Genomic DNA, 13,502 nt, shown 5'->3' with positions numbered 1-13,502 from the left:
CAGAGCCAACAGGAAATTCAAACTTTTGCATGTGTGGGAGGCAAAATGCTGCTGAAACAAAAGGGAGGTGTGTGGACAAGGAGAACATTGTGCTCAGCCTCCTTACCTCTGGCAGCACCAGAGTGCCATGGGCCTGGGAAAGGCCCTTAATTGTATTTTGTGAGGCAGTTCTCTGGACTTCTGTCTCCTCTGGTCCTTCACCTGCCTTAACTCTTTCTTGTCGCAGTGGCCCAAGAGGTCATCCATCCATAGACTTCTCCTACGGATTGAAATAAATAATGGAAATAAGGAACAGGGACAAATTACGGACAAGTTGCCTTTTTAAGTGAATGTTTCAGTCAGAAACAATTTTAAAAACTTAATGAAACTCTAAAACTGAAACTTAAACTCAGTGCTATAAAAAAAGGGAATATTGAAGAAGAGAAACCACTGGATATTTTGATCCACACCCTCACTCACAAAAGGGTGTTAGTTTTAATAAACAGTCACAATTTGGGGCTGTTATGAACCATAAGGCACACTCCTGGCCGTGTTTCCAATTTCCTCTCTTGCCTTTACTGCTGTTATATTAAGGTCTGTGGTGAGGCAAATCTTTATTAAAAAAAGGTGAGGAGAGCAATATTCCAGATTAGATTATTTCACCTGTTCTAACTGTGCATCAGCCAATCAGAGATCTTCAGTGTGGGTTTAAATGCAGCAGCCCTCCCACCTCCGGGGTTGACAGAGGGGGAGTTTCAGCTGGTGGTTACAAAGTGAATGCAGATTAGTTCGTTTTAATTACTGACTTTAACTGAATATGGAATACATTTTCCAGTCGCAGAGAGGGGCAAATAAATGCATCTGGAGCCTCCTCCATCATGGAGATAATTACATTGGGACTGAAAAACATCTCGGGAGTGATGAGCGATGTGGTAGAATAGCCTTCTGAGAAGATGTCTTTCCTTGAAGCATGGGTTAATGTGGAGGGGACATTGAGTGACTTCATATGGAAATAAAAAGTTTTCTCTTTGAAGACCCAATTTATGCAGGACTCTTCTGGAGAAAAATGAGGGGAAATCTTAGCATGTTGGAAATTACCTAGAACACAGTCCTCAAATAGCAAATCCCATTAAAGCATATGCTTCTTTGATTCTCCTGGAGGTTTCTTTAACACGATAGACTTTCTTAGAGTGAATCCTCAGGGACTTCCAAATCCTTTAATTGTTTCTGAAATTTCTCTAATTGTGGGAGTTGCCAAAAAGTACTTTTATATATTGAATGAATGGCTTCTATTCCCCAGTGTTAACACAGTTTCTTTATATCCTTTGCTTCTCTCTTTTTCATTTTGGTAGGTACAGGACACTTCTATTCCAAGTCAATACATACATGGGATTTTATTGAATAGTGTTATTAAAGTGTGGAATAAGCTACTTAACCTATGGCATAGCCAATTCCAGATCATAATAAGCTATGTTGTTACACCATTTTACAGAATTTATTTTAGAAACACAGGTTTTAAAATTCTTAACATGAGCATCCTTCCTATATCCACCCACATTCAAATACAGAGGGCTTGCTCCTGCGAGCAGTCTTTATCTAGTCCAGTACTACCCTATACAAAGATAATGCACATTGTAAATGTGAGTAACATAAAATTTTCTTGCATAAGTAATTTAAAATTTTCTGATAGTCTAATAGAAGCAGAAGATATTAAGAAGAGGTGGCAAGAATACACAGAAGAACTGTACAAAAAAGATCTTCACGATCCAGATAATCACGATGGTGTGATCATTCACCTAGAGCCAGACATCCTGGAATGTGAAGTCAAGGGGCCTTAGAAAGCATCACTACGAACAAAGCTAGTGGAGGTAATGGAATTCCAGTTGAGCTATTTCAAATCCTCAAAGATGATGCTGTGAAAGTGCTGCACTCAATATGCCCGCAAATCTGGAAAACTCAGCAGTGGCCACAGGACTGGAAGAGGTCAGTTTTCATTCCAATCCCAAAGAAAGGCAATGCCAAAGAATGCTCAAACTGTCGCACAATTGCACTCATCTCACATGCTAGTAAAGTAATGCTCAAAATTCTCCAAGCCAGGCTTCAGCAATACATGAACCGTGAACTTCCAGATGTTCAAGCTGGTTTTTGAAAAGGCAGAGGAACCAGAGATCAAATTGCCAACATCCGCTGGATCATAAAAAAGCAAGAGAGTTCCAGAAAAAGATCTATTTCTGCTTTATTGACTATGCCAAAGCCTTTGACTGTGTCAATCACAGCAAACTGTGGAAAATTCTGAAAGAGATGGGAATACCAGACCATCTGACCTGTCTCTTGAGAAACCTGTATGCAGGTCAGGATGCAACAGTTAGAACTGGACATGGAACAACAGACTGGTTCCAAATAGGAAAAGGAGTACGTTAAGGCTGTATATTGTCACCCTGCTTATTTAACTTATATGCAGAGTACATCATGAGAAATGCTGGGCTGGAAGAAGCACAAGCTGGAATCAAGATTGCTGGGAGAAATATCAATAACCTCACATATGCAGACGACACCACCCTTATGGCAGAAAGCAAAGAAGAACTAAAGAGCCTCTTGATGAAAGTGAAAGAAGAGAGTAAAAAAGTTGGCTTAAAGCTCAACATTCAGAAAACTAAGATCATGGCATCTGGTCCCATCACTTCATGGGAAATAGATGGGTAAACAGTGTTAGACTTTATTTTTTGGGGCTCCAAAATCACTGCTGATGGTGATTGCAGCCATGAAATTAAAAGACGCTTACTCCTTGGAAGGAAGGTTATGACCAGCCTAGATAGCTTATTTAAAAGCAGAGACATTACTTTGCCAACAAAGGTCCATCTAGTCAAGGCTATGGTTTTTCCAGTGGTCATATATGGATGTGAGAGTTGGACGATGAAGAAGGCTGAGCACCGAAGAATTGATGCTTTTGAACTGTGGTGTTGGAGAAGACTCTTGAGAGTCCCTTGGACTGCAAGGAGATCCAACCAGTCCATCCTAAAGGAGATCAGTCCTGAGTGTTCATTGGAAGGACTGATGTTGAAGCTGAAACTCCAATACTTTGGCCACCACATGCGAAGAATTGACTCATTGGAAAAGACCCTAATGCTGGGAAGGATTGGGGGCAGGAGGAGAAATGGATGACAGAGGATGAGATGGTTGGATGGCATCACCGACTCGATGGACATGGATTTGGGTAAACTCCAACAGTTGGTGATGGACAGGGAGGCCTGGCGTGCTGCGATTCATGGGGTCGCAAAGAGTCGGACACGACTGAGCGACTGAACTGAACTGATAGTCATATTAGAAAAAACATAAAAGAAACAGGTGAAATTAACTCAGTATGTTATTTAGTCCCACATTTCCACAAAATTATTATTTTCACATATAAGCAGTATGAAACCTTTATTAACAAGACATTTTACATTCATTTTCATAACTAAGTCTTCAGAACCTATTTTCTTGAAGACATTTTGCATCTTATATTTACAGCACATCTCAAATCAGATCAGCCACATTTCAAATGCTCAATAGCCACTGCGGCTACCAAAGTAGTCAGTGCAACTGTAGACTCAAAAATCTCTAATGTGTTAAGGAGTTTATCTGATTCCATCCTCCCTTCTAGTCCCTTTGGTGTATATTGCTACCATTTTCTTACCAACTACATCTGCTTTAAAACCTTACACGTCCTGTGAGTTCTGAGTAAACCCAGGTCCTATCATATGACAACAGACTCTTGTAGTTTCCAGGGGGGTGAACTTGATACTTCCCAATGTTTATTCTGAGAACATAAATCCTCATCTTTTAAGATGCCTGTTTCCTTCATGTGTGTTCATAGGAGTACCAGTCCCTACACGCCAATCACCATAGAGAAGAGAGACTCCAGTTTGGAGTCAAAAGAAAGCCATCCACATTCTACAGATGGGGTTTTATTAAGGCGGGACACCATCCCCACCTCCCTTGTCTGCTCCTTCAGGGCAGTCTCAAACCCCACAGTTCACTCTGCATTGAATCCATTTTACCCTTTACCTTGTCCTTCTGCTATATATTCAATCTGACAGGCCGTCACCACAAGTAATTTAACACTGTCTTCACCTTGAGATAATCAAGAACTCAGGGGGTAGTTTTTAAGTACAAACTTAAATATATATATACAAAAACGTATGTTTCTTCCTTTCTCTCACCCCTAATTACAAAGAAGACATAAAAAGTACCTTCATAGTTGTTTCCCTAAAAAAGATTTTTTATTAGTCCACTAATGGCTCTTGAAAACTTCCTTCAGGCCTTCTTGCCCTGGCTGAGCGGCGGAGGCCATCGGCAGGGAAGGCCACAGCTGGGCTGGGTAGATCCTCGGACCTGGATGAACTTCCAAGGGCCTTCGGGTGGGTCAGGAATCCGGCCGGGGCTTGTGCCCAGCGCGAGGGGTGGGGGCTTCCCCCGTGCCCCCGACCCTGTGACTTGTGCAGAGGGATGGCCTACTGTGCGCTGCAGGTTAGAGTGGGGCCGGTGCCCGGAGGCGTCCTGGAGGGCACCTCAGCCCGAGGGCGAGGCGGAGCCAGGGTGGAGAGCAACTCCGAGGGGGCCTCCCCGGACCACTGCGCCGCCCCACCCAGGCACCGTAAGCTGGACAAGGAGAAACTGGAGCGGACACTGAGGAGTCCCAGGACATCAAAGCTCTTCAGAAAGACCTGGAACAATTTGCCAAACTCCTAAAGCAGAAGATGATTACCCTGGGATATACCCAGACAATGCGGGTCTTACCCTGGGGTTCTCTTTGGAAAGGTGTTCAGTCAAAGGACTACCTGTCAATTTGAGGCTTTGCAACTCAGTTTCTTTCTTTTTTTTGTTTTTGCAACTCAGTTTCAAAGAACATGTGTAAGCTGCAGCCTCTGCTGCAGAAGTGGGTGGAGGAAACTGACCACAGTGAAATCTGCAGGAGATATGCAAGGCAGAGACCCTCATGCAGGCCCAGAAGAGAAAGCAGAGGAGTATGGAGAACCGAGTGAGAGGCAACCTGGAGAGCATGTTCCTGCAGTGCCTGAAGCCCACTCTGCAGCATATCAGCCACTTCGCCCAGCAGCCTGGGCTGGAGAAGGGTGTAGTCCCTATGTAGTTGTGCAACCATTGCCATTAGGGCAAACGATCAAGCAGTGACTATTTCCAAGGAGAGGATTTTGAGGCTGCTGGGTCTCCCTTCTCAGGGGGACCCGTATCCGTTCCTCTGACACCAGGGCCCCATTTTGGTACCCCAGGCTATGGGGGCCCTCACGTCACTATGCTGTACCCCTATGTCCCAGTCCCCGAGGGGGAGGCCTTTCCCTCTGTGTCTGTCAACGCTCTGGGCTCTCCTCTGCATTCAGACTGAGGTGCCTGCTCTCCCCAGGAATGGGGTGTGGGGGGAGAGGAAGGGAGAGCTAGGGAGAGAGCCCTGGGGTTTGTACCAGGGCTTTGGGATTAAGTTCTTCATTCACTAAGAAAGGAATTGGGATCACAAAGGGTGTGGGGGCAGGGAGTTTGGAGAAACTGGTTGGAGGGAAGGTGAAGTAGGATGATGCTCTTGACTTTAATCCCCACATCACTCATCACTTTGTTCTTATATAAAGGCCTGGGACCTAAAAACAAAACAAAGCTTCCTCCAGTGTAAATGAATGTGTCCTACCACTTTATTTTAAATTAATGAATTTATTTATTTGGCTGTGTCGGGTCTTAGCTATGGCACTTGGACTTTCTCCAGGGCATATGGGATCCTAATTCTGGGACAAGGAATCGAATCCATGTCCCTTGCATTGGAAAGCAGATCCTTAACCAGTGGACCACCAGGAATGTCCCAGCCTATCACTTTTATAGAAGTAAGGAAACTGAAAGATCTAGAGGAGGAATACTGAGGTGGAAGACCTGTCAGCCAGTGAGCATGAGGATTTTGGGGCACTTCATTTCCAAATTTCTACCCTCATTAAAAAAAAATATAAAACCTTAAAAAAAAAATTATACTTGAAAATATTCTGTCGTGATATCAACATATGCCCATAGTCTTGCTACTTCAGAAGCCCATTTATCTAAACAAGGCCTTTTGATGTCACTTATCTTGAAGTATTTGATATGGTCAGCAAAAGACCTCAGAATACTGGCTGTTTGTGAAAGAAAGTTCATGTGAACAAAGAGCCAAAATAACTAAAGCAGAGATTGAAAATTCAGGTTTAGTGGAAAAAGAATTCAAAAGCTTTAAGTGCCATATATATATATATATATAGACACACACATATATATATATATTAAATTTTAGTCAACATTTTTGCAGTTATATAATAATTGATCATTGTTCTTAATTAAATAATTAGGCTATTTTTTTGTTATAGACAAAACATCAAATATGGGGTTTCATTTTTAGTACATTCTTCCTGGGTCTCAATCACTCACTTCTGTTACAGGCCATTATAACCAATACAGCTATTATACAAGATGTCCACACCCGGTTGCAAGTATTTAAATGTACAGGCACTGTGTCAATTAGAAAAGGAAAAGGAAAGAAAAGAGATGAAAAGAAAGTCCTAGCACTACAAATGCAAACCCATAAAGCAGCAGCAAGTGCCACAAAAGCAGTCTCCAACCTCCTCTCTTGCCAAGACTGCCGCTGTGTTCTGAGCTGGGTAAATAATGCCAGGTCTGGATAATGTGTCTTTGTTCCGGACCAGACTCCAGGGGCTCTCCAGGTGAGTAGAAAACTCCTGACGCTGAGACTGGGCAGCCTCCGACCCTGTGTGATCCTGTCCTGCCTGATCAACCATAATGCAAATGTCCTGAGGCTCTTTGAAGACAGTGAATCTGAAAAGATTTAAGCTTGTCTGAAAGTATATTTTTGAGGTTTAAAAAAAAAATCTTCTAAACATTAACTAAAGGAATCGTACATGTGAGAAAAAAAATCAAGGTTTAGAAAAGCTAAGAGTCTTGTTTAAGATCATGTAACTAGTTGCTAGAATTAGGGCTAGAAATTGTAGGGAAACTGAAGTAGGAAAAGAAATCAAAGTATACCACATGAGAACCAGCTTGTAGTTCTTCTTTTATGATTTAGATCACGTGGGGCCTTTATTATGTAATGAAAGTAAACTGCTTATTGATGACTATTAAATGGCTGTGTGGCTGGGAGTAGTTAGATTTTTTTGGGAGAAAGCTGGATCACAAATATAAGTGTGAACCATGCCTTTCCTTGTCAGGTTAAACATCATGAGAACAGAAAATTCTCCTCTAGTGCTGAACCCTAGTTCCCAGCGCAGTGCCTCATCCATTATAGAATCTCAATAAGCAGGTTTCAAATGAAAGAGTGGATAAATAAATGAATGAATAATCAAATGAACTCTTGGAATGAAAGCTCTTTACAGTAGAGATATGTCTGGTTTTACATACTTATTACATTCCTGTAAATGTATGTGTGGGCCTGATTTTGGTTACTAATGTGATTAACTCTTTTTTAAATTTACTTATTTTTTTTTACTTTTTTTTTGTATTGGGGTATAGCTGATAAACAACATTGTAATATTTGCAGGTGAACAGCGAAGGGACTCAGCCAAGCAAATACATGTATCCACTTTCCCCCAAATGCATCCACTTTGCATCTAAATTGGCAGTAGCCATTCTGTTAAGTCATTAATGATTTGAACCAAACATACAACCAAAAGTGGAATTCTATTTAGAAGAACTTTCCAAAAGTCAACTATTCCTTATGTGTTCGGGAGGACAGATATCCCCTTACATATCTGTTTTGTAAGCTTGGATATGTGCACGCAGCTCAGTTACTGTTGTTTTAATAGCTGGAGTCATCTGTTCAAAGGAAAAGGAGAAGCACCAACAACAAAGAACAAAAAGCAACACGCCCGAGGCCCTCCAGGAGTTGTGACAAGTGATTAAGAGCAGAACGGGCTACGCCTCAAGAACTCTTGCTCTCCGCTGCTCCCCTTGAACCCTGGGAGACTTGGTTTGCCATCAATTCTGCACAAAGTGAGGCTGTATTTTTCAGTTGAGAGGCAGTTGTGGGGACAGAGGCAAACACCTTGGTATGTCAACCTTGAAGTACCACCTGGAGGGCGAGGACCTTTCACAGTTTAATAGTGGACAGAATGTTATGGTGATGATCTGGGTCAGGTGGTGACTGAAGCAGTCACGGATCCTGAAACAACAGATGTCACAGTGACAGCTGTAATATCCAAGACTTATTTTCCTCCTTCAGCAGCAGAACCAAATAATGGGGAACAGATCTGATCCTACAGAGGAGGCACTACCTTGCCTTTATTAGTTCCCTCACTTGGACTGTACAATATTAACTCCTTACACCATGTGTGCCAAATCTCGAGCAGTCAGATATGTCCTGAAGACATGAAATAAAGCCCATGATGCTAAAGGTAGGCCTTTAAAACCTAATTTTCTAAAAGGAGTTTTATCTTGGCATTTCTGTCACCAAATTCTCCTTGGGTTCCACAGAGAAAAATGATCTGGCTTTGAAAGCCTACTGGCAAATTGGTGTACAATTGCTGATAAAGTAGCTCTCTATCAAATATGAAGTTCAGAATGTCATGATTATAAATATGTCATAGAATTTTTAAATGGCTCAACATACTGGATAGTCTATATCTATGAGACTATAAATTTCATTGATTGATAAAGTATATGGAATAGTTTTACAATATTAAATAATGAACAGATAAAATTATGTTGGCATAATACCTGGTATAGTAGACACTCAATAAATATGAACAAATAAATAGTGATCCAGAACCGTGTCTAGAGCTGTTGGTAACTGTATCAAGGCTTTTAAGTATTTATTATTTGCCCTCATCTTTTTCTATATTTCTCTATATACACTTGCTTGATTAATACTGTTCTAAATAATATGATACACTGTAAAAATTTTGTTTATGCTTTATAATATATAGGATGCAATAAAAGTCAATTAAATACCACAAGGTAAAAGAACTCTCAAGGGAAAACAAAAGAAAACAGCATCCTTTAAACTAGATTTCCAAATGCCTTTCCCCTTAGAAAAATGACTGTGTTTTTCAACTGGTGTAGAACACAATCACTGTCCATTGCTGAGTATTTCTGTGGTTCCTAGTGTGAGGCTTTTTGACATCTTCTTGGGGCTGATCCACAAGCTCTTCTAGAGCTTGCTGTCACTTTGTCACCTCATTCTCAAATTGCATGAGAATGTATACCTCAGTGTTTCTCTTCCTGCCACAATAGTGTCTGGATTGGCAGAGCCCTTTCCACAACCACTTTCCCTACTGGCCCAGACAAACTGGCATAAGGATCTGGAATAACAACTGAGGATTTCTGTCATTCTAGTTTGTCTGTGGTGGGAGTGAGGAGCAAATTGATGAAGACATGGCTTCATGTCCATGAACATCATCCTCACTCATCAACGACTACTATTCATTGGATCCTGAAGACACAGACAAGTAAAAAAATATGAAGTCCTTCAGAAACTTAGAGATGTCCTTGGGAAAATAACTAGCAACATAAGACAGTTCAAGAAAATAACCCAAATGCATGATGTGGGCAATAATTGTTGAACAAGGGCATGAGTGCACTGGGATGCAGTAGTCGAACATACCTGGAATGTATCGAGGAAAAATAAGGAAATGAAGACCAGAATTCTAAAAAAAACTAAACTGTGAAAGGCTGAGAAGGGTTAATTCTATTTCAAACCAAAGTGAAAAACTCTTAAAGCAAGAAAAAAGATTTTTATATTCATATCTGGCCTATTCTAAACCAAGAAGTATAAGGAACTTCACAAGAACGAGTTTGATCACATATGATTGACAGAGTAGAAACTTTAAAATAATATTGGAAAAATACCTGACAGTGGCCGCCTCCTGCCTGTTTGTGGATGGCCCCAATCTAATCATATGAGCGATTAGAACTGGATGAGGCAGGTCACAGCCTAGGTGAGTCCTAGAAATATAACCAAACATGCAGTGTTAAGAAGACAGGAGGAGAAGGAAAAAAGAAAAATCCTCAGTGGGATGAAACCCAATTTTAAGCCTCTAGAGCATAGAAAAGCCCCACTATTCATTAAGGGAGGTCCCATCAGCTATTTTCTCAGGCAGCTTGTATTCACATTAATGAATGAAAGAGAGAATTTTAATGTGCACCTCTGAGAGAAATAAGACCCCCAAAAAGTTCATTCCCCAGATCCCTCTGGGTTTTTTTTTTTTTTTCCTTTTCCCTTTTCTAGTGCATAGTAATGAGGTTTCTTGGTTCTGTCAAGGTGGGGCAGGATAGAGCTGGAGCAGGCTAGGCTGGTTCTGTGCTCATTCACAGAGGTTTAGCATCAGAGAGCTCACCTTAATCTGTAACCCAGCACTTCCTCCACTGCTTATAACTCAGACTCAGCCTCAGGCTCCATCCAGTGGGGCAGAGGGAGCTGAACACAGTCATCTCTCTGGGCCAGAGGAAGCCCAGGCTACTCATGGAACCATCCTTATCACTCCTCTGGAATAAACCTCCAAATACACACCAACCTTGACTCTAGTCTCCCGGTATTTAATCCTGGCTTCTTAATGCCCTTTCCTCCCTCATCCAAATCAAAGAATAAATAAATCAAAGAATCTCTTCTACCAGACATTATAAGTAAGGCTTAATACAAAGAGCCAGAGGTCAAGATGTTGATCATATTTGCCCTGAAATATCCCTGAACTTGTAGAAATTCATATTTGTTTGCATTATAAATGCACTAAAATGAGCTAATTATACTGATCATAACTCACAATTAAAAACAAACACAGTTAGAAATTTCAAAGACTTTTGATATCTTTTCTTTAATCATTCACCCAGGCTCAAAATATGCATTTTTTAGATTAAAGCATTAAAGTTGCTAATTATATTCTCAGAACTAACAATTATTTCTTTACCCTTTTACTACCTTCTTCTGGCAACAAAAAAATGTCAGCACTGATTTAATTTTTTGTTATTATAGGATTAAAAGAAGTTTCTAAAAACGCAATTAAATTTGCCCTATAGCTAAAGCAACTTCCCTATCAGCATCCGAAACCTCTTCTCTAAGACAACAGCATAAAAAAAAAAAATGATTCAGAATTTCTTGACTTTTGTGATACATTCCTTCGGTGATTATCTCCAATAACAACTCAACCATTTTAATGAAACTCCCTGCACATCATGTCCTGGTGAAAGGTAGAACATATTAGATTAATAAAGAAAATGAAAGTTAAATTGGCTGTTGGAGTGTGAAGCCCTGCCCTTGTCATGCATGGGTTCTTCACCTTTGGGAGCCTAGTTCAACTTCAGCCCCAGGCCCTAAGTGAAAAGTTCAGTAGTCTTGAGTATGTCCCCACTTAATATATCACAAAATCAATTATTTTATGGTGGTACACTTGGTAACCTATGCTCAGACAGAATCAAGTTTTGTTCCCACTGGGGATTCACCAATTATCTATTCAGTGAATTATTTTCAGATAAAGCAGAAACACCTGCTGTCAGCAGAGGGAGTATCTGCCTAAGATGGGTATCGTTCTGAGCCTGACATGTTATTGCATTTGTCACGTGCAGGATGGCACTGCGAGACTTTGGATGAATTTATCACATTACAGAGATGCTCGATGGGACATTGTAGCATGATTCAGTGCCCAAAGTCAGAGCTAAAATGCTGTAGCAAAGAGATCCAAATGAAGCCACAGAAAAATTGGGGAAGGGGGTAATCAAGTGTGCAGATACTGCAACTCATCTGTCTTGCCTTATTTCCAATAAGTCAGCACAAATAAAAATTGTGATAATTCAGCACAATTTCCTTTTACTGGCTATTGACCTGGGCCAGATTCAAAGTAGCAACCAAAGAAAGGCTCCATGGACTTTGATTCTGAGATTGGGACAAAGGTCAGGCTTGAGACAAGCATAGTTTATGAGGATTGCTATCCCTAACCATCTACTCAGGTAAGACTTTCATTCTTTCAGGTCTCTCTCTCAGCAGTCAGTCAACCTCAAAACATCAGTGCCATTTGTTTTCTCTCTTTGACAAAATTAATAACAATATCTGAAACTGAAATAAAGAACAAGCACAACAAACAAACAAGGTATCTCTGTAAGCTCAGCTGTATTTCATAATCTCAAAAAATTAATGCATGAATTCCAGGACCCATGCACGATGAAGTCCTGAAGTGTGTGTGGGATACAAGCCAATGTATGAAGAGTACTTTGCACTGATGGATGGAATAGGACAGCATTAGGGGGCGCTCAATAGAGTGATACTGAGAGATTAGTGGGTACTTTTCTATTATAGTTTTGTTCTTCACTGGAATAATTCCCTATCAAAAGTATTATGCCAGGAATCACAGGGAAAAGTTATCATTTTTCTGATTATGGGCATGGTTTCTAGAACTAAGTTTAGAACACAGTTTCCAGGATTCAAATCCTAGATCTACCCAATTAACACCTGTGTTACCTTGGCCATTTATTAAACCACATATATAAGCCTTAGTTCCCTTAACCTCAATATGAGAAAAATGGTTCATAGCATTATCCTGAAAAGTGGAAGTGGAAGTGGAAGTGTTAGTCCTCAGTTGTATTTGACTCTTTGTGACCCCAGGGGCTGTAGCCCACCAGAATTCTCTGTCCATGGAATTTTCCAGGCAAGAATACTGGACTGAGTTGCTGTGCCTTCTCCAGGGGATCTTCCCAACCCAGGGATCGAACCTGGGTTAAATCTGTCTGCATTACAGGCTGAGTCTTTACCATCTGAGCCACCAGGGAAACCCTAGAATTATCTTGAGGAGGATTATTAATAATTTATGTAAAGGTTTTGCATGATACCTGTCACATGACAAATACTCTGAAATTTTTACCTGTTGTAGCGGTGGGGTTATTACTCTCACTGTTATTGTGCTTTTGTTATATTATTAATACAAGAGAATATTAAATGATTCCCAGGACCAATCCGTAAAACTCTTTAGTTGAGAGAAGTAGTGGAAGAAACATAATGATTGCGCTTTAAGCTGAAAGGAAAAGAGGCAATGCTTTTAGAACAGACATCAATCTTACTGCACAGGCTCTAAGTCAGCTCTCAAATTATCTTTGCTAATAGAGAGGAGAAAATAATTCCAAAACAACAGCTGACTCAACAAGCTGGCATTTTTTAAAAATTGAAATCCCCTCAGAGATACAGAAAAACAAACTGTCAGCTGATGCTCTTTGTACTGGCTCTCAGTCCTAGTAGCTGCCAGGTGCCTGATACTCATCTGCATCTCTGAGAGAGGACTTTCCCTTGCTGGTGGCCTGGGACCTGCCACCCTCATAGCACACCAGGAGCCCTGACCGTAGAAGAGCCTCACTAAGACTACATCTCACATGCACTGTCAACCACTCCCTACCCAAAACTCCTCTCCATTCCAGCTCCCTTAACTTATTTTCTTAAGGGCAGAAGTTCTACCTATCTATTAAAAGAATTAGCCTTACTATGAAATATTTCATCATATCCTAAAGGCATAGCCTACATGAAATCATAT

General features: G+C 40.8%; 2 pseudogenes; both read left to right on the top strand.

The window, feature by feature from the left end:
- Positions 1-4,255: 4,255 nt before the first annotated feature.
- Positions 4,256-4,811, top strand: LOC145505265 (POU domain, class 5, transcription factor 1 pseudogene; annotated as a pseudogene).
- A 57-nt stretch (positions 4,812-4,868) lies between these two features.
- LOC145507976 (POU domain, class 5, transcription factor 1 pseudogene) lies at positions 4,869-5,362 on the top strand (annotated as a pseudogene).
- The last annotated feature ends 8,140 nt before the right edge of the window (positions 5,363-13,502 follow it).

This window comes from Giraffa tippelskirchi, chromosome 5 (genome assembly GCF_054371585.1).
Source record: "Giraffa tippelskirchi isolate mGirTip1 chromosome 5, T2T-mGirTip1v1.2.pri, whole genome shotgun sequence".
NCBI lineage: Eukaryota > Metazoa > Chordata > Mammalia > Artiodactyla > Giraffidae > Giraffa > Giraffa tippelskirchi.
This window is presented reverse-complemented; position numbering and strand designations above follow the sequence as displayed.